At 48.7% G+C, this 20,132-nt stretch overlaps 3 long non-coding RNA genes across 4 annotated transcripts in view; 2 read left to right on the top strand and 1 right to left on the bottom strand.

Moving 5' to 3' along the window:
* Window positions 1–3,355, top strand: part of LOC107034297 (uncharacterized) — a 127,318-nt gene extending 123,963 nt beyond the window's left edge. For both annotated transcript variants that reach the window (XR_012077359.1, XR_012077360.1), the window contains one exon: window positions 2,078–3,355. This is a non-coding gene — a long non-coding RNA (uncharacterized lncRNA). The remainder of the gene's footprint in view (window positions 1–2,077) is intronic.
* A 1,261-nt stretch (window positions 3,356–4,616) lies between these two features.
* Window positions 4,617–17,275, top strand: LOC107034302 (uncharacterized). The gene is made up of 6 exons (XR_012077357.1): window positions 4,617–4,728; window positions 4,926–4,954; window positions 14,823–14,855; window positions 15,188–15,303; window positions 15,630–15,791; window positions 17,058–17,275. It is a non-coding gene; the product is annotated as an uncharacterized lncRNA (long non-coding RNA).
* LOC116282370 (uncharacterized) lies at window positions 15,785–20,082 on the bottom strand. The gene is made up of 3 exons (XR_004191886.2): window positions 19,624–20,082; window positions 17,899–18,059; window positions 15,785–15,929 (listed from the first exon to the last, which is right to left on the bottom strand). It is a non-coding gene; the product is annotated as an uncharacterized lncRNA (long non-coding RNA).
* Window positions 20,083–20,132: the final 50 nt, after the last annotated feature.

Here is a 20,132-nt window from a genome sequence, read left to right as displayed (position 1 = left end):
TGAGGCCGGAGGGCAGGCGGGCCGCCTTTCACCGCCGCTTCCCTTTCATCTCGGGCTCGGCGGAGGCGCTCAATTAAAAGCCTATCAGTTTGTAAGTAAATCAACGCCTATCAGAGTTGTCACATCAAACAAAACGATTATTATTGCAGCCCGCCTCCCCTATTAATCTCCCTCGAAGATAATCCGCCTGACAGGTCAGGCCTGGCGAGCTGGAAAGCCTGGCCCAGAGCGCCCAAACTGTCCTGGACTGGCGCGCGCCCCTAGGGGCATCCCCGCCCCCCCAAGTCCCACCCCGCCTCGTGGTCCCCCGGGAGGGGGAAGAGAAAGGGCACGCGGATGAGTTCTACCCTGGCCCGCCCCTCCGGACTGGGAACGGGTCCCAGATTCACTGGCATGGTGGGGGATGGTCCCTGGCGGCCCTTGTGTCTTCTGGGGCTGGTGAGGCACCAGGCTTGCTGTAGCCACGGCCTGGTCTGGTCCCCAGGCCTCGCCACAGCCTGCACTCTTCTCGGCTCGCCTCTACTGGTTCTCTCTTACCCGCCCCTCCCTCTCTTGTTTGTTTTCCCTCCCGCTTCTTTCTCGGCTCCCTATCCTTTTTCTTCTCCACTCCCTCCTTCATTTATCCTTTTCCTACTTGCCAGGAAATATTTCCTATTCTTTCTCCCCATTTTCAGCATACTACTTTGGCGCAACCACACACTCTGAAGCAGGGCATTCTCAGGGCCCGGGTTCCTTCTCCGAGGCAAGGCTGCCTCAGGAGTATGTGCAGTTCTCAGGAACTCATGACAAAATCTTTCCTAATTTCTCCCCAAGCAGGGGGTCTCAGAAGCTCTGCGCCTGTTGAAGGGTCGGGTGCGTTCGTAGAAGGTGAGGGAAAAAAAGAGATCAGGACAGTGAAATGGGCAGATGGTCGCAAGCGCCCTATTCTGGAGTTAGTATTTGGTCTTGGAATTTCGCAGTGCAACGTCTTTGAACTCGCTGGTGGCGTTGCCTGGGCTTTGCAAAATTCGGAGGAGACCTACGGGGCATCTGGGCTTCCGCACTGGGTATGTGCTTAACATTTCATAAGTAAATAAATACACCCAGATAACTGCTTCTATGGTCTCAATTGGCGCTCCGAGAGCCGGGTTGGACCTGGATTCCGCACGGGCGTGAAATTGTGGCCTTCTTCCCAGAGGCCTCCAGCTTGGCGCGTTGGGACGCCTCAGAACCAAGCACGACCCGCCCTTTTCTGTGCTCTTGCTCCAAATCGATAGGCCCAAGTGGCTACTGCCCGAGCCCAGTGGAGCCAGGATTGAGAGGTTTATGAAGTGTCTGAGGGGGAAGGGTTGCCCCTCGAAATATCAGGCCCTGGTACCCTAAATGCTGGGTTCAGCCCCTCAGAAAGTCTCCCTCTCCGCGGGTGTATCAGGGAGAACCCCCAAGGCGCAGCAGTGTTGGCTGTCCGGGTAGCGCCTCTCTCAGTAGTCACGCCAGGGTCTGAGGCAGTGGATATCGAATAGAGCCAACCTCAGAATGCTCGGCGTCCAGAGCTGCAGGACGCGTGGCCCCCACCCCGGGTTCCTGAAAGCCCTCCTGTTTGTGCGCACTTTCCATAGCCGACTTAATGGGAATATTTATTTCCATACCCAGAAATACTGTATCGGTGCAGTGGCTCACTTATCTGCGCGGCTGCTTTTCTTAAATGTATTTATTTCACTTCTGCCACGCTGCAGAAATTTAAAGAGGTACACATACAGCACACCCCAACGATGCGGAACTCTGACTATAGGATATATTCGCTGGGTGGTTATTTGGACATAAGTGCTGTCTCCAGCCCAGATTACACTCAAGTAGGGGCTGTAAAAAGACACTTGCTCTAGAATTTTTCCACCTTAACTATATGTGCATACACCGAGAATTGAATAATATTTTATATCCCCCTGCAGATCTAAATATTCAGATATTATGTTATATGCCCTTGAAGCCGGAAGCGATCATCCGTTCACACTGGACGTGGAGCTATTTGTATACTTTTCCGTCTCCCTGCACTTACACATGAATCTTAATCTAATAAATTCAACTGTGTCATTTTTAGAATCGACGGAATTTCTCTGGCTGCTAGTCGCGCTGCCTGTATCCGAATAAACCCAGCTCGCAGGTATCCAGCAGGAAACGGCTCCTGGTTCGCGTGTACGCAGACGCATCCGCCCAGCGCGGGACGCGAGGTGGCTCCTCGTGTTCATAAGGCGGCAGATCTGGCCGCCGAGGGAAGCTGAACTATCAGCGCCCTCAGGCCGAGCAGCCCTGCGCTGCCCAACAGTGCCTGATAACCCCCCGCCCACCTGTGCTGGTGCTTCGGGAACCTGCCGAGCCAAGTCCGCCCGGGGCGAAAACTGAAAGCAAATTCCGTGGCAGATGAAGTTCGAACTTTTTTCGACGCAAGCTTGCAGCAGAGATTCGGTGGTAGCTTCAGGAAGACAGCGCGCTTTGGCAGTGCGCGCGCGCGCGCACGCGAAGTAGGGCGGTGGGCGAAGAGAGCACCGGGTGGTCAAGCTTGGTCGGAGGCAGAACCCGTGGAAAGATGCCGCCCCTTCGTTATTACTCGCTAATTCCTCGGTCCCTGTCTGTACAACTAGCTTCCAAGGTGCCGCAGATGCCCAGGGTGTGTTTGTGGTGATCGCACCAGGGAGGAGGCGGCTTTGTAAAAGTTGCAGAAAGAGCTTTGCCCAGAAGTGTCCGCCCAGCGGGGAGTCAAGAAAGCTGGGGACCAACTCTCCTACCCCCGAGCAGAAGGAGCTCTCTGGAGAGCTCCCCTGCGCAGTCGTCTCTCCTCACCTCGAAGCTGCATGTAAATAACCTCCCACTGCCTGCACTGCAAACTTCCCCGCACGGTGCCGCGGTTGGCGGGAGAGGCCCGGACGCAGAGCGGGCCCGCAAGGCCGCTTGTCGGCCCGCTTAGCCCAGCCCTGAGACGGGCTTACGCGGAGGTGAGAGGATGAGTGGTTACCGCTCCCACTGGGCTGCCCAGACCATCACCGCCCACCTCCTGACTCCCCAGAGCGGGCGCTTCCCCTTGGGAGCGGTGGTCTTGGGGGGCTGGCCAGGGCGCAAAATGCGCGCGCGGGACTGGGGGGCGGCCGCCGGTCTCTCCGCGGGGCCTGTCGCCGGGCCGGCCGCGGCGGGTGAGTGATGAGGGCAGAGAAGGGCGCCCATAAATCGCGGGTGTCAGGGCGAAAAACTCTCTTTATTGTCTGCGTGATGGATGGGCCCGGGGACGAGACACCAAATACTTCGTATCGCCTTTAAATGGGAACACATTTTCCGCGGCCATAATTCATGTTTTTTAAATAGAAAGTTTGAAATGTTGCCTATATTTCACCGGCCTTGACATATTTATGAATCGCTCCCTGCATGCAAATATCATTATTTAAAGCGCCGGGGAGAGCTCGGGGGAGGGGAGGAGGCGCGGCCCCCGGGGCGTGGGGGTGGTGAACCGGGGAAAAGGCGAATGGAGAGGGGTGGGGGGGTGGGGAGGAAGCGGGGAACCATCGCCCTAAAGTGCGGACAATGAGGCGCGGAGGAAAGCCGTATCCGGAAGCCGAGCGCACCGGGGGCTCCCCTCCCGCTGCCGGACCCCTTCCAGCCGCTCGGGGAAGTTTGTGTGGCTTGGGGTCGAGGACAGGCTCCCGCTCCCTGCCGGGAGACCAGGGGGCATTTTGCTTCCCCTCTCCGAGGCTCTGATCCGAGCCACTTTTTCCAAGAAAGAAGTAAAAAAATAAAAATAAAAAGAATTTAACAAACGCAAATAATAACAATCCAACGTGTTTCGTGTTCGTTGCCATTGCATCTGTTTTATTGCTTTTCATTCTGCAAACCTGAGACTGCGCTCCCTGGCAGGGACACTGTCAGACCCCATTCACCTCAGGGAGTGTATTGGGGATAACCGTCCGGTGCCGCGGTCCCGACCCGCCCCTACCCAACTAGCTCACCACCTCCCAGGCACAAAGGAGACTGCGCAAGACGCGGGGACACGAATGATGCGGCCCTCTCAAGGTATGGGGGCTTCAATCCCGCCCACTGTGCCTCTCCTGAGTACTGCAGCGCTCCTGGGGTCTGCGTCTACCCTGTCGGAGCCCTACTGTCAGTACAGTCGCTTTGGAAAAAAAGCCAGGTATGTGCCATCAGCCTCTCCCCTGCCCGTCCAGCCTGGGAGGCACCCATACCTGCGCCCTCACTAGCCAAGTATTTACCTGTGCAGTCCCCCGCGGCGCCTGCGGCCGCACCGGTAACGGAGGAATGGAAGGGAGGGCGGGGGACTGGGAGGGACAGAGAGCACCACCTGAGACAGCCAGATACGCAGACCCGGGGCCTCCTCTCCGTACTGGTGCTGGGGCCTTGACCCAATACGCTCAAGGAGCCGAACTGAGCTCAACAGAGAGTGGGTCGGGGGAAGAGCGAGGGGAACAGGCCTCCGGAGGGAGGGGCTGGCTCGGCGGCACTTCCGCTGGGGGCGGGGCCCAGGGCTTCGGCTCCGGTCCCGCCCCTCCGCCGCGCCGGCCCGCCCTCAGCTCGTCAGGCTCCACCCCTTTAACCTCAGGCCGGGATCCCAGGCCTTGGCGCACAACCCGGGTTTCGCAGGAGGGCGGAGGGCAGCTCTTGTTTCTCCTCCTGATGTCGTGTCTTAGGATTTTTAAATCACAGGAACACAAGCACATACACACTAGCAACTCTGGCCCAAACTCGCAGGTAAGACTTTGTCAAACTCTGGTCTTTCGGTAGTCCTGAGACCTGCCTGGCATAGGGGTTCTCAAACATTCCGTGAGATCCGACCAGTAGTCTGTCGAACTGCAGGGCATACATATCCGTGCCCATAGGGTCTCACCTTTCTTTCAGAACGGGCAAAAACAAAATCTAACACTTTTTGAGCGTTCCCTTTGTTACAGATACTATCGAAGAACAGCAACTCTCCGAGGTAAGCACCATGAATGACCTGTTTTTTAGATAAAGAAATGGGGCATAGAGAGGAGAAGTTGGCCTTGCCTCACTCCCATCTCATCCATATCCCCATCCCTTCTTTTCTTCAGATCCCCAGAATCCCAACCCATCACTCTGGGGGAATCTTGCTGGGCTTTTACTTACTTTATGGGGGCGGGGGTTGTTCGCTGGCCTGTTAACTGCATCCACTTTCAGCTGAGGCCTTGCTGAGCAGGAGGGGGACATAGAGGAGGAGGAAGGGGTAAATGGGTGGGGCTCTCAACTCAGCTTCCTGGGCAGCTCCCAGCCTGATGGGGAAACTGGACCACTGAGCATCCTGGCTTGTTTGCCTGTAGCCCTCCACCTCTTTGAAAGCCAGAGAGATTTTTAAGGGGAAAAAAATGTCTATCAGACCATATTTCTCCTTTGCTTTTGCCGATGGGTTCTCATAGTTCTTAGGATCAAGTTGAGCCAATGGCTGGCAAGTCTCTGAGGCTTGATTTGCCTCAGCTCACCTTTCTGCCTTTGTCTCCTACTGCTCCTCACCCTGAGCTCCCACTATCCATGGCTGCCTTTTGGTTACTCAGAGGTGCCATGCTACTTCCCACCGCGGGATCTTGCTGATGTTTTTCCTTCTATCCAGAGTGACTTTCTGTTCTTCTCTTCACCTGGCTGACTGCTCCTCTGCCTTCAGGTCTCAGCTTGCACACCACTTCCCTGCACCCTCCCATCTGGTACTGGGTTAGGGCTTCTGTAACCCTGTCTCAGAGCACTTACCACACAGGGGATTTCCTGTTGAAAGTCTGTCCTCTTCACTGGATAATAACTCTGAGGGGGCAGCGACTGGGGCTGTTCCTTCAAGAGATGAATGAAGAAAAGGGCATTTGTATCAACTGTGCTGAATGAATGATAACTTCTGGGACTCACTGCACTTTTGGGGGCTAACAGTAAGTAGTCCTTTTTATTTCAAATCCCAGGGTGTTTTCTCAATTTAATAAGGGAAATAACACAAAAATATAAAAATAAGGGTTATTTTGAGTTTTTACATTGTAGATATCAAAGAAATCAATGCTCAAGGAGGTTGGAGAAGAGAAATATCTACGGTGTTTCAGCCATTTATTCAGATTTTCGAAGGGCAAGATGTGCTGGTTGACACAATTTAATGGAGGAACACCACTCCACCACCACCATTCCCATTACCACACCTGCAATCATTCAGGCATGTATGTCCCAAGGCTCTAGCCTGGGCCCCTTTTCTTTTCCTTACTTCACATATTATTGATGTCATAGTTTTATTAGCTTCTGGCTGAGCTGCTACTAGAAGAATCTTCTGATTATTCTGCACATCCTTCACCTCTGTAGCCTCTAATGTATTATATATCCTCCTGCCCGGTTAATTTTCTTTTTTAAAAAAGTTATTATTTTATTTTGTGTATTTAAAAAATGTTGGGGGAGGAGTATTTTGGTTTATTTATTTATTTTAAATGGAGGTACTTGGGATTGAACCCAGAACCTCATGGATGCTAGGCCAGGTTAATTTTCTTGATCATATCATTCCTTTGCCCCCAAATCTTCAGTGGCTCCCCATTGTCCACAGGTCACAGTTGATTCTTCATAATTTAGTTCTAAACTACTTTTAAAAAGCTTTAAGTGGCATTCCAAACTTATAAAAGAAACCTATATTCACTTCAACCAGCAAAGAACTCAAAGATATATAAGGAAAAATATGATCTCACTCAATCTCCTCTTCATTTCCTGCCCAATCTCCTGAGGTATCCTGTGTTAACAGGCTGGGCTGTAACTTCTATCCCTTTCTCCATGCTCACCATGCTCATATAAATTACACTTTGAATATGGGGCTAGTTCCATTTCCCAGCAACTCTCTGTCCCCATCCATTGCCTAAGCCAGGGTCTCCAGTCTTCTTCCTGATTTTCTGAGCTTCCTGATATCCTTCTGATAGACTTCTTTTCTTGCTTGAATTAGCTAGAGCCAGTTTCTGTCACGCACAACCAAGAATACTACTTGATTTGCCATAGCCTGGCTCTTTGGGTGGCTTCTAAACAAGTCTGATGGTAATTACTTCTTAGTTGTGCCCATGGGCTCCTAGGATGGGTAATACTGATGAGAACCCCAACACCAAGCAGCCTGACTGAATACCTCCAACCCAGCCAGGCAACAATTCTGACAGAAAGACTGGTAATTTCAGTAAAGAGAATCAGTCATGCTGGAACTGAGTGAGAAAACATAATGTTCAGACGATTTTATAGAATAGCTACTATGTCTTAGACATTGTTCCATGTAGCTTCACAACATTACCTTATTTACCTTTTACCAAAGCCCAGTGAGAAAAGACTTATTATCCGCATCTGGTTCGAGAATGTACAGAATTCCTCCCATTGTAGTCTTCTCTCTCTAGAAGCCTCAGTGGCACTCATTGTGTCTGATTAAAGTTTCTAAGGCATCAAATACACTGTCAAATCAACCACCTTAGGTGACAATCAACTTTGCTTCTTCTCAGCAGAGTTTAAGAGCTTAAGTGCCAGGCATTTTGGATTGCTCAAAAAAAAAATTTATGGAAGCAATCAATGGCATAGGAATCCTCTGGGCTACATTTCCTTGGTCAGGTGGTGGCCTGAAGCACTTGAGGTCTAGTGTGTGAGTACAGGGTAGAATCAAGGAAGAGGAAGAAAGTTTCCCCTCCACACTGCACCGCACTCTCCCCAACCCCTGACCTTGGCCAAGATGCTTCATGTCTCTGAGCTCAGTGTTTGTTCTTCTTTTCTCTCTCTTTTTTTTCTGTCTCTATCTCTACTTCTCCCCCGCCCATATACTTTTCCCAAAACATTAATAAGGGCACAAATGATGTTACCCTACTTTTATTACCTGCCATGTGCATCAGCAATATTTAATAAACATTGCATTGTCAAAGATTTTGCTCTCAGTCCCCACCTTTGCTACTGAGCCTTCCGACCTACCAGGGACTCTTTCTACCACATGGTTCTTCTGCCACATTCTCCAAGTTTTACTTGAAGAGCCGCAGGCCTTGCCATGTCTTCAGTCTCCCTGCCCTGATTCTTCAGAAGGGAGCCTTTTTGCCATTCGCTGGTGGGGGACCAGCCCCTTCAGTAGGAATGGGGGGTGTGGGGGTGAGATGTGGCAGCAGTGGCCTGAGGAGCCAGCTGATGAGGGGAGCCTGGTCCCCCTGCCCCAGGCACAAGAGGTGAGGGGAGTGGGGGAGTCTTGGGAGAATCAGCTCTGCTAGGATATCAGCATCATCTTCACCCTCCTTCCCTTTTAAGGATAATTTGCCCCCAGGTCATGCAGACTGATTCTCCCTTTGACCTGGGAGCTTCACAGGCACTTATGGAATGAATGAGTGAACTATATCCTGCAGAACCAAAGTGTGAAAGAAGTTAGTAAACATGACGAAGTGAGGCCAGAGGTTATGGGAACCACGTGTAGACTAGCCCCAAATGCCAGCAAGCTGAAGAAGTAGAGGAACAAGGGCTTTCTAGGAAGGATGGTGGCCCACCTTCCCTCAGGTGCTTCTGTCTCCAGCTTCAGTCCTCCTCACCTTCATCTAAAAGCCTCCTGCAGTGGCTCCTCCCAGCCCCATTTCCCAGACACTGCTTAGATTGGACCCTCAGTTGCTTCAGCCCTCCTGGGTGACCCATTTTCTACCCAAAACAAGTTTCACATGTCTTAGCTCCTTCAATCTTCTTACTGTGAAAGCTTTCCACTGTCCCTGCAGACTGGCCATCCAGCCAGACTGGGATCTTCCCTCTCATACCAGAACTCCCTCCTCAGTCCCATCTTTGTTTCTGAGGTTCCCTCTTGTTCCATCCAGCTCAGGGCTGTGCCTCCCCTCCCCCACCTCCATCAGAGTAGGTCAGCCTACAGCACATTCCCAGGTCCAGTTGCTTGGTTCCACAGCGCCGTGTTTCCTAGCTGTGTGACTTGGGCCAGGTTCTTCCCCTCATTGAGGTTTCAGTTTCCTCCTGTGTAAAATGTAAGTAACAAGGGTACCTACCTCATAGGTCAATGGGTAAGTTAAATGAGACAATGCATGTGCCTGGCACGTAGGAAGTGTCCAAAGTGTTATTATTATTATCCCCCCTATGGTTGAATTTCTTACCTCTGAACCCCTGGAGTGCTATCTATGCCACTCATCTGGCACTTAATGATCTAGTAATTGATGATATCTTTTATTAGCTATTCATATTGCTTAAGTTTGTGTTTATGTGTATGTTCAACTTCCTAATTAGATTTTAAGCACCTCTAGGGTTGAACCAGTTGCCTTCTTTATATTCCCCAACACAGACTAGCCAAGGGCTAAGTAAAAAAAAAAAGGCATGAATGAAAACTTATTAAAATGAGTAATAAAATGTTCAATGCTCATGTAGTCCTTTTACAACCATGATTTCCCTTAATCCTCACAACAATCCTATGAGGCATGCACTGTTATTCCCATTTTACAGATGAGGAAACTGAGCTTCCTAGAGAGGGAGTCACTTGCCCAAGTTCCAAAGGTCAAGGCTCTTTCCTGCCTCGAAGTGGCCTCCTTCAGCTTTCCAAAATTTTGCCAGTGCCTTTCTCTTGTGCTCTGATGCCAAACACATCTTCTCTGCCAGCCCAAGTCAACATCCTTGCCAGCTCTTTCTTTCCACGTGCTCATGGGGAGAAATGTTAGAGATACATCATTAAATGAAAATAGCTGGTCATGAAAGAGCAGGGACGTGCACACACCCCCAGTTGATACATGTCCCCCTAGAAAGCAGGCTGTATAGGTGTTTATGTGACCAGTCCCTGGTTGTCTTAGCGGGTGGGATCATGAGTGATTTTAGCTTTCTTCTTACTTACCTATAGTTTCTACTGCAAACACTTATCACCTTTGTAAATAGAGATAAAACAATACAAGTTTTGTTTCTTTAACGGAGATGATGCAGTGCCTTCCGAAGTCTCTCTGCTCCCTTGCCCCTCCCAGTTTCCTTTTACTAAAAGATGCTCCCAATCAGAGACAACCTTTTCCCTCTCTTTCCTTCCTCCAGGCGCTGAGCCAGGTGGGCAGAGGCCCATCCCTGGCACTTACTAGTCACAGGTTTGAGATGCGGGGGAGGGTTGGGGAGGAGAAGTGATGGGTGTGGGGTGGGGATTTGGGGAATCTTTTATCCCCTGCATCTCAAAGGCTGACAGGCCCTTGAGGGGTGGAAATGACTGGTAATTAGTGAGCCTTCCCTGCGCACACACTGAAGACACACTTCACAGTCTGCACGACCTCTGCGGCCCGGTGAGCCTTTGTTATGTAGATGCTTTTAATTGGGTGAGTCACTTTCTGCATACAGCTTTGGGAGAGCGCACCGTGGGCTGTTTCAGGGAGGCTTCCTACCAGGGGTTCTAGCCCAGAAATCTGGGGGGGGGGCTGGCAGCAATGGCCTCTAAGTGACTACACTCCCACCCGTGGAAGTGGTCCCCGCATCTGAGTCAGCACGGTGAACTTTTAGGGGGAGCATTAAGCGATGGCCTTTGTCATCCTTCTCCCTCCCTACCTCCTCTCTTTCCTAGTTTATAGATCGCCTGTTCTGGGCAAGGCTAGGAATATTTTGAGATACAAACTGGGTTCCCTACATTCAAGGAACTGACCACCTCGTTGGGAAGATAGCAACAGAAAGAAATGTACATGATAGCACCAAAGAGCAAGCATCAACACCAGGTACACAGGAGAGGCTTTACAATGATATTTCAGACCTGGGAGCAGTCACTGAAGGCTAGAGCATTGGAGAACACTTGTCAACAAGGTGGGCAGCTGGGCAGCACTTGGAAGGTGTATGGGAGAGGGATTCTCAGGACAAGGAGACTTTCTGAACACAGGCATCGCCAGGTGTCTGTCACACCTGGAGTCATGGCTCCCAGCACACTGAGCTTGGCTCAGATGTCAGATGCAGAGTACAGTGGGGGAATGATTCACCAGGTCCTCAAATATGCCGCATTTACAGTATTGTCACATGCTGCCGTTGATCCTGGGTGTCCCATCTGCTGCTTTCCTTAGAAGAGGGCTCAATGTGTGTAGACTTGTAAGTGCATCAAGTCCTCCCTTTCCCTCCAAATCAGGTATTCTGGTGAATGGCACGATCTTGGCTCCCCCATCCTCAAATTGCTAGCAGACATCAAGTTGTGACCATTGGGCTGCAGTCTCTTTCCAGTCTCTCCCTTCAGGCCGTCAACCCTTCATGGGAGTGGGAGTACACTTCCAGAGCCTGTGAGGACATTTTCCTGTCCCTGCCGTCCCCCTCCTAATTCATCCTCCCCGCAACTGTGAGACCAGTTGTGCTAAAGCACAAGTCTGACCACTCTACTCCCATTGTGCTCACAGTGAAGCCTCAGTAGCTCTTCACGGTCCAGTCCTTGGCTGCCTCTTGCTCTCTCCCCATCTGCAAGGTGACCAGTGACCTCCTTGTTGTTACAGCCAATGGTGAATTCTCTGTCCTCAATTTATGTGACCTTGAGTAGCATGGGACAAGTTAATCACTCCTTCTTTCTTTTATTCCAACATTTTATTTATAAAAATTTCTAACTTATGAAAAATGTAAGGAACAGGGTAGTGAATGCCCAATCCCCTTTACCTAGACTCTTTGGCTTTTAACTTGTTGCCATGTAACGTGTACCCACCTTCCTTCCTTCTTGCACACACACTTTTTTTCTGAAACATTTGCAAGCTGAAGGCATCTTGGTGTTTATCTTAATTTCTTCAGCTTGTATCTCCTCAGGAGTAGAACATTCTCTTATGAAACCACAGTACAATTAGCACATCTGAGAAGAGTGATGTCAATTTAATATTATCAGTAATATCATCAAATGGTCCTAATTTAAACATTCCCAGTTGTTCTTAAAATGTCTTTTTAGCTTTTTTCCCCAGTTCCAGTAGCCAGTAAAGGATCATGCACTGCACTTGGCTGCCATATCTCTTTAAGTCCATTTTAATCTAGAACATTCCTCCCTGCCCCTTTTTTACCTCTCATAATATGACATTTTGGATAGTCTAGTCCCATTGTCTTTTTTTTACTTATTTTATTGAGGTACAGTTGATTTACAATATGATATTATTTGTAGGTGTACAACATAGTGTTTCACAAGTTTAAAGATTACACTCCATTTATAGTTATCATAAAATGTTGGCTATATTCCCTGTGCTGTGCAATATGTCCTTGCAGCTTGTTTGTTTTATACATGGTAGTTTGTACTTTTTAATCCTCTACCCTGATCTTGCCCCTCCCTGCTTCCCTCTCCCCACTGGTTACCACTAGTCTGTTCTTTACTATCTGTGAGTCTGTTTCTTTTCTGTTATATTCACTAGTTAGTTTTATGATTTAGATTCCATACATGTGATAATGTACAATATCTGTCTTTTTCTGTATGACTTATTTCACTAACCTTAAAACCCTCCAAGTTAGAACCATTGTCTTGAAGAATGTTTCACTTTTTGGATTTGTCTGTTTCCTGACAAGAAGATTCTGGCCAAACATTTTGGCAGTAAAGCATGTGGGTGGTGTGCACTTCCTATGGTATCACGTCAGAGGCCCATGTCATCAGGTCTTCTCACCCTTGGAGATGCTAAGTTTGAGCTCTTGGGTAGGTTGTGGCCACCAGATCCCTTCATGGAAAAGGTGCATTTTGCCCTTTGTAATTAATAGGCAATCTGTGGAATGCCACTGTGAGACCATGTGAATTTCCTGTTCATCCAGTGCTTTCAACATCCTCTAATGGTCCTGGGCTGAATTGGTCATTATGTTGGAACACCATCTCTTTGGATCACTTTCTTTTCTTGGTTTTTAGTGCCAGACTTGCGTTTGGTTCTTCCTTACCTCTCTAGCTGCTCATTTTCAGTCTCTCTGTAGCTCCTCCCATTCTCTTTGACCTCTGACCGTTAGTGCTCTAGGGCTCGATCTTCAGATCTTTTTCATCCTCTCTTGTGGTTTTAAATGCTATCTAAAAGCTGAGGACTCCAAAATTTCTAACTCTGGTACAGATCTGTTTCCTTGACATTCCCCTTGTATGTCTCAAAGTTACCTCAAACTTCTTAGGTCCAAAAGTGACCCCCTGATTCCCCCATCCCATATTTTGCTCATCCATTTCAGTACGACAGCTCCATCCTTCTGGTTGCTCAGGCCAAACTCTTGGAGTTACCTTTGACTCCTGTGTTTCATACACTCAACATGTCAAAGCCACCAGGAAATTCTGTGGATGCCATCTTCAAGGTGTATCCAGGTCTGTTTGCTGTCTCCAGGATTTCTGCCATAGCCTGTTCTCTGGTCTTCCTGCTTCCGCCCTTCCTTGTCCCTGGGCTGTTCTCAACATGGCAGCCAGAACAATCTTCACACAATGTAGGCCCTCTGCTCAAGTCTCCCCATTTCACTTGGGGTGTATGCACAGGTCCTAACTTCAGTCTATCAGGTGATGTATGATCTTACCCCTGTCCCTGCCCCATGATTTCATTTACTATTACTCTCCCCTTGCCCACTCCACCCTGGCCGCTCTGACATCCTTACTGTTTCCCAAACCTGCCAGGCAACCTCCTGCCCCAGGGCCTTTGCACTTGCTGTTCTGCCACCTAGAACATTTTCCCCCTAGATGTCCACCTAGCTCTCCCTTATTTCCTACAGGTCTTGGCCTAAATATCACTTTCTTAGTAGGGCCTTCAGATCCTACTATTACCCCTGGCACTTCTTATTCCCCTTCCCTCTGTATTGTTCTCCACGGCACTTATCATCACTGACATACTCTGTATTTACTTGTTTATTATCTGTCCCCCGACTGAAAGTAAGCTCCACAAGGATAGAAACTTTGTTTTCTTTGCTGCCCTGTTCCCAGATTAGTTTCAAGCATACAGCCAGCATTCAATAAATATTTTTGAGTGAATGAATTGAATGAATGAATTTCCAGTACCATAGCATAAGCTGTAAACCCTCTGGGTTCTAAATACCAACCAGCTAAAATGTCTGCATTCTCTACTGGTCCCTAGTAGCCATTGCAGTAGATGGGTGACCAGGATATGTCTCAGTTTGGGGTTCAGGGTTCAGATTGTAGCTGTGAGATGGGACCCATGAATCTAGCACTGGCATGTGTGTCTTGTGTATGCACTTATGTGGATGTTTGTGTGCTTTTGTGTGTCTGTGAGAGTCTGTGCCAGTGTGGTCATGTGTCAAGGTTAGTGATCTTTCTGTGTTTTCTTCTCCAAGAAAACTGCCGAGGCTTTCTAGGGCTGTAGAATGCCTGTGTGCCCATGAATGCCTCAGCCTCCAGAGGCAGCAGCTCGAGGCCTCGGTCCACCTGTGCTCCGGAGCTGAGGAGCAGTCCACAGCCTGGTGCAGCTCTCCTGAGATACGCATCTTTCTGGCTGGGGGGACACTCTACCCTTGGAAGCGCTTGAGTTCAAGTTCACCGCTCAAGCACAAGCAAAGAGACGACACAGCAATGCAAGACGAAGAGAACATGCATAGCTTTTGCACTGGCTGTTCCCTCTGCTTGAAAAACCCTCCTCCCAGTCTTCTCATAGCTGGCTCCATCTTATTATTCAGACTTCAGCTCAAATATTGCTCTTCTTAGAGAAGCCTCCTCAGAACATTCCACAGCTGCCTGAAGCTGGGCGGTTTGTGCATCACAAAAGCATTGAGTGGGGCTGAGGTCCTGTTCTGCTCATCCAGGCTTTCCCAGGAGAAAGGCTCTGAAGGACTGGCAGGAACCTTGGACATCGTATCTAAATTAGCAACCGCCCCCCCCCATGTTGTCTGCTTTTGCCTTCATAGCCAGAGTCAATGCTATCTGAAATTATGTTTCACAAACTTGAAATTATCTTATCTACTTGTTACAGGTGTCCTCCCACCAGAATGTAAACCTGATGCGTGTAAGGACTGTTTCTGTCTTGTTCCTTATCGTCCTCCCACTGCCTGACACATAGTAGGTGCTCAGTAGATATGTACTAATGAGTACCTTCTCTCTCCTTATTTTGGGGAGCTGTACGTTCTTACCGGTATTTTTATTTTAGAAATAAATAGCTCCTTAGATCAGTTAGTTTACATTTAAGGAAATGGAAGGTGGTAGTGAAGGGGACAGGGAGTGAAAGACTCTGTATGGGCACCCAGCTGGTTAGTAGCAAAGCTAGACCTCGAACCCAGGACCTCTAGGCCAGGGGACTGGCCACCATAAGACTTGACCAGCCCTTTGTCTGGCCCTCAGCCTCTGGCACTGGTGGTGCCAGCTACAGCTGACACCTGTTTTGCCCCTGGCTCAAAGCTGAAAAGAGGGCTGGAGCTCCTTTTGAAGAAGTGGGAAGAGACTCTGAATTAATATTGGTAAGTCACGCCAGAACTCTCGTGTGCACATTAGTATTATTGCCCCCCGTATATTCTAAAATAATCCCTGTAAATAATTGTAAAAATAAGTCCCAGTGACAATTTTATTTTATTTTATTTTATTTCCAGGAACACATTTATTCATCATAATCTCTTCAGGGGTAGGACAAATTGGAGCACTGGGTAGTGAATACAATTTGCAAATAGGCAATATAAGTAGAGAGAAAATTAATATGTATTCCTCAGTGCTCTAAAAGGAGAGGGAGAACATTAATAGCCATTTCCTTGCAGATATAACTTTGAAAATGTTATTTCTGATCCATCAGCGTGGGGCTCCATATGAGGAAAATGGTTACAACGTGACAAGAAGCGATTAGATGTGAAATGGCATCTTTCAGGCACTCCTCCCGTCTCTTCATCCTGTTCTTCCTGGGACATAGGAGGCGTCCAGTTTTGTTCTGTTCAGAAGATCACATTTCTGGCTTGAGGTCAGCTGCTCATTTGTTGGGTGACCGTGAGCGAGTCCATTTCTCTCGCTAGGCCTTGGTTTCCTCATCGGCAGCCGGAGTAGATGATGTCTAAAGCAGTGAGTTTGGATGGTCGCAAATCTAAATTACTTGGAGGCACTGGAGAGAAATAGAGATGCCAGAGCACCGTCTACTGAGTCAAAATCTCATTTGCTGAGCTCCATATAGTTTAACTGAGGCTGGGAGAGGTTCCTCGACCTCTAAGTGGCAGAAACTTTCCAAGCCAGGCTGAGATTCTGAAAGGTTAGCTGGGGCTTAGACACTGCTCCCTTCTTCCCCACTGGACAAGATAAAGTTGAGCAGGTTCTGGTGGGGAGGGTTCCCTTTCCCTCTCACAAATCCATTATGAGCCCCTCTCCCCAAGTCAGAGATGACTCCTCTCCTGACCCCAGCTAAGGACTTGGAGTATTTGGCAAGTTCCAGGCAAATTGGGGAATAAGATTTGTTTCTCATTGCTGTTTTCTGGATTTGTGAAAATAATGCTAAGAAATTAACAGATAGCAGTTTCATTTGTCAGTTCTTTTTCCCCTGCCTTTTCCATGCCAGTCTCCTCCTTTCTTGTTTTTAATTACGAAAGTAGTATTTGCATGTGGTAAAAATCACAGAAGAGCAGAAGCCCCTTTCCTACACACCTTTCTCAAACCTGTACCCTTCCCCACTCTTTAACATTTCCATTTTAATAGACAACAGAACCTTTTAAGATCTAAAGAGAAGGGAAATCCGAGGCACTGAGAATAATAGTAATAATAATTATTATCATAGTAAATAATAACAATAAACTAACAGCTGTGTGATGAATACTCATGCCAGACATTATGATTGCATTTAATATACATTAAAAAATTTAATTGTTCCATTTGGGAGAGTGGGGAAGGTGTTTTGGAGTAAAGACCATCCTCAATCCCCTCACACGTGTGCACCTGCTGCAGAGAGGGCCCTGAAAAGGGTTTCTCTTTCCTACACTTCCTGAACTCCTTCTTTTAGGCTGAAAGGAGGCTGCTCTAGCAACAAAGAGCATTTTGTATGTAGATATTCAAGGTTTTTTTTTAATTGAAATCTGAATGTGGTTAGTCTGAGCTGGGGGCTGGGGCATGATTAATTACAGCAACCATCTTAAACTACCCAGGGGCTGGGCCTGAAAGAAATGAGGCCAGGCTGACTAGAAACTCGGCTTAGAAGAGGTAGGAATGCTAATAAAACTTTAACTGGCCCTATCCTTCTTTTCAGCTGCTGATGCATGGAGGTGGAAGATTTAAGCAATCAGTTCCTGTTTCGCTGGTGCTGGCCGACCCCAGAATCAACTCCCTTGATTGGAAATAAACAGGATCTTCCTTTTTGTCTCCAGGAATGTGATGGAGGAAGGACTCTAGGGGAAAAGGCCTCTTTTGCCAAAGAATCATAATAATAACAAAGATGACAGTAGGAATAAAATATTGCCAGCTTCATCAAGGGTGATAAGGAGGTGTTTAGACGTGTTGAGCCTTCTTGCTCTCCATGTACGCCTGTTAGAAATCCAGAATTCAGCCCAGGTTTGATTGGAACTTTCATTCTGTGGTCCTCATAAGTAAATTATACAAATTGGGCTACACCTCTCAGTTTGGGTTTCAGAAAATAGAATCACAATTACCACACTTCATTTGACATAGTCCTGTAAATGTCTGGACATGAACCTCTCTGGAATGGTATGCCTTTGCTGTGTGTACCCCCAGTGCCTAGTGCCCAGCACAGTGCCTGGTCCTTGGGAGCTGGGGCAGTGGGGCTCTGGTGTAAAATGTGGTGAGGCAGGGGGCACCTGCAGCTCACTCTCAGTTGGCCACAGAATGAGGTGAGGGGATTGAGGAAGAACCTGGTTGACTGCATAAGCCTTCTCTTTCCCTCAGTGCTCCTGGCGCAGGGGCAGAAAGAGCTGTGTTCGGGGAGCAGCCCCAACAAGGCTTGTCTCCTCTGTTGACTCTTGTAAACTCCTTACATTCCAGAGGAATCATGTGCCCACTTCTGGGCCAGCTGTATCTCAGCATTTGCTCTCTCCCCTCCCAAAGGGTGGGCTATGTTACCTGAAGAACCTTACCTTTTGCTATTTCTATTTAATTTTCCTTGATGCTCAGGGTGATGAGGTAGAGAAGAAAGTCCCTGTCTCCCTCTTCCAATCTTCCTTGGTCCAGAGATAAGGATTCTTTTTCTCCTTCTCCTTCTCCTTCTTCCTCTGTTCTGAGGACTAACTTCCGACAGCTGAGCCGAGTAAGGAGGGGCGAATCCAGTCTGTTTCTAGAGGAGGCTTCCTCCACTACATTCAGCACATTTTGATTCTGCTCAAGAACTTTCAATAGCTCCCTATTGTCATTAATTTACATTTCCAACCTTAAAGCCCAATCTAACCTGAGCTATCCCAAACTTAATTTTTTTTTGTGATTTCCCAATTCTATCTCACCCACAGTCAATTGGCCTTCCTGATGTGTTCACCTAGTAGAGACAGGAGTGGGTGGGGAGGCATTCTAGGCAAAACTAACAACTACAAGCCAAGCAGAGGATGGGAGAAGTAGGAAAGGAGGCAGGAGAGGTAAAGGTTGATGGGGTTCTAAAAGATCTTGAGGGACATACTAGAGATTTTGGACAGTATTACTGGTTCATTGGGAGCTGCCGAAAAATTTCAGGCAGGGTCCAATTAGGCTTTTAGAGTAATCGCCCTGAGGCTAGGTAGAGAAGGGAACAGCAGTTAGGCGGTCTGGAAAGGTGGAAAAGATCCCTGGTCACTTTGGTGTCATTGGTGGATAGGGTTTGCAGAACAGTCTGTGCTCAGAAGACACAGCCACGTGTGGAGGCAGGGGCACGGATAAGATGACGTCAAGCACCCTCCTCCTGGTGAGGGGTGGAGCTCCAATTTCATCTCTGAGTAGGTTTCAGTTTGTTTGCACATGTCCTCTCCTGCTGGTCAAAGCCCTTCTAGGAATGCCAAGGTGCCTGGAGAGGGCAGAGTCTCACTTCCTCCTTTTCAGGCAGGAAAGGCAGACAAAAGTGGACAATGGACCAGAGAGGGTGTGTCCAGCAGAGAAGGGGGAGGAGCGTGAGGAGCTGGCCGGGGGCAGGATGCCTCGGAAGATTCCCTTTGATCCCCCTTATCTCTGGAGGGCAAGCTTTCTTTTTTGGCCTGTGGGACCTTTTGTTGCATTTCCTGGAACCCCTTAAAGTAAACACAGCCAAGTCTGTGTTCTTACAGCTCCACTTTGCTGTGTCCTCTCCTTCCAGCAAAGAGAAGGGCAGGCAGGTCAACAACCCTCAAAGGTCAACACGGCTCCGAATGCTGACAACAAGGGCTCCTGTTACACTGTGTTGGCACCAGGCCTGAGAGACAACCGTGATAGCCACAAGGTGCTGAACCACCATCATAATCGTTGCCATCTACTGCACAAAGCTTTTTAAGTGCTGTTTAGACAGAACAATGAAAAGCCTGTGAACAACCCCTTGATGGAGGTGGGAAGCTACAAGTGTCAATAGGCTTAATGAGCTGAGGTACCTGCAGTGCCTGTGAGACCTGGAGTCTGGCACATCAGGACTCAGTTTTTACCTTCTCTCTTTGAATGGTGCCTAAACCCTTTGGTATGAAGGGAGCAGCATGGAGAGGCCAGTAGAGGCTGGGCTAGCTCTCAGCTGCAAATGGGGACTGGGGATAATATGACATCAAATTGGTGTCAGGTAATAGCTTTGTGCATCCTGGGGATGGAAGTGTGAAAGCAAAAATAGGGATGGAGAAAATTAGAGTCCTTTCAGTTGAGGACAGGCATGAGTTTCCATTTACCTGCCTGCTGGGCCTAACTCATCCAGACAGGAGGCGACACCGGCTACCCCTCACTCCCAGATGAGGGGAACGTGTCTCTGTGTGGGGCTGACTCCATGGATGATTTACAGCCTCACAAATACCTTTCCCCCGTGAGAAGAGAGAATAAGGGACACCTGAAATTTGGGGACATCTTTTCACGCTTCTTCCCAGAGCTTATTCCTGTCAAGTGGGGGTGCTATTAGCTGAGCCAGCGATTTATTTACAGAAAAACTCAATTCCCTCCTGTTTCCCACGCAAGTAGAAACTCCACCTCACCAGGTGAGTTTTCAACCTCTCAACTGCCCTCTCTTCCCTCAAAGATGGGGAGAGGAGTTCCCGCCAAGACGCCCCTCCCCCCTGCACTTGAGGACGGTTATGTAACCCGGATTGTGACAGAGGAAAGACCTGGTTCTCCACACCGCTGGCTAACGGCTAGGATGGGAAGTCCTGATAGGAGACCTCCCTCCCTCCTCCCCCACCCCCCGGGG

This window comes from Vicugna pacos, chromosome 11 (assembly GCF_048564905.1).
Source record: "Vicugna pacos chromosome 11, VicPac4, whole genome shotgun sequence".
NCBI classification, from domain to species: domain Eukaryota; kingdom Metazoa; phylum Chordata; class Mammalia; order Artiodactyla; family Camelidae; genus Vicugna; species Vicugna pacos.
The sequence above is the reverse complement of the archived record's forward strand: the minus strand, read 5'-3'. Positions and strand labels throughout refer to the sequence as shown.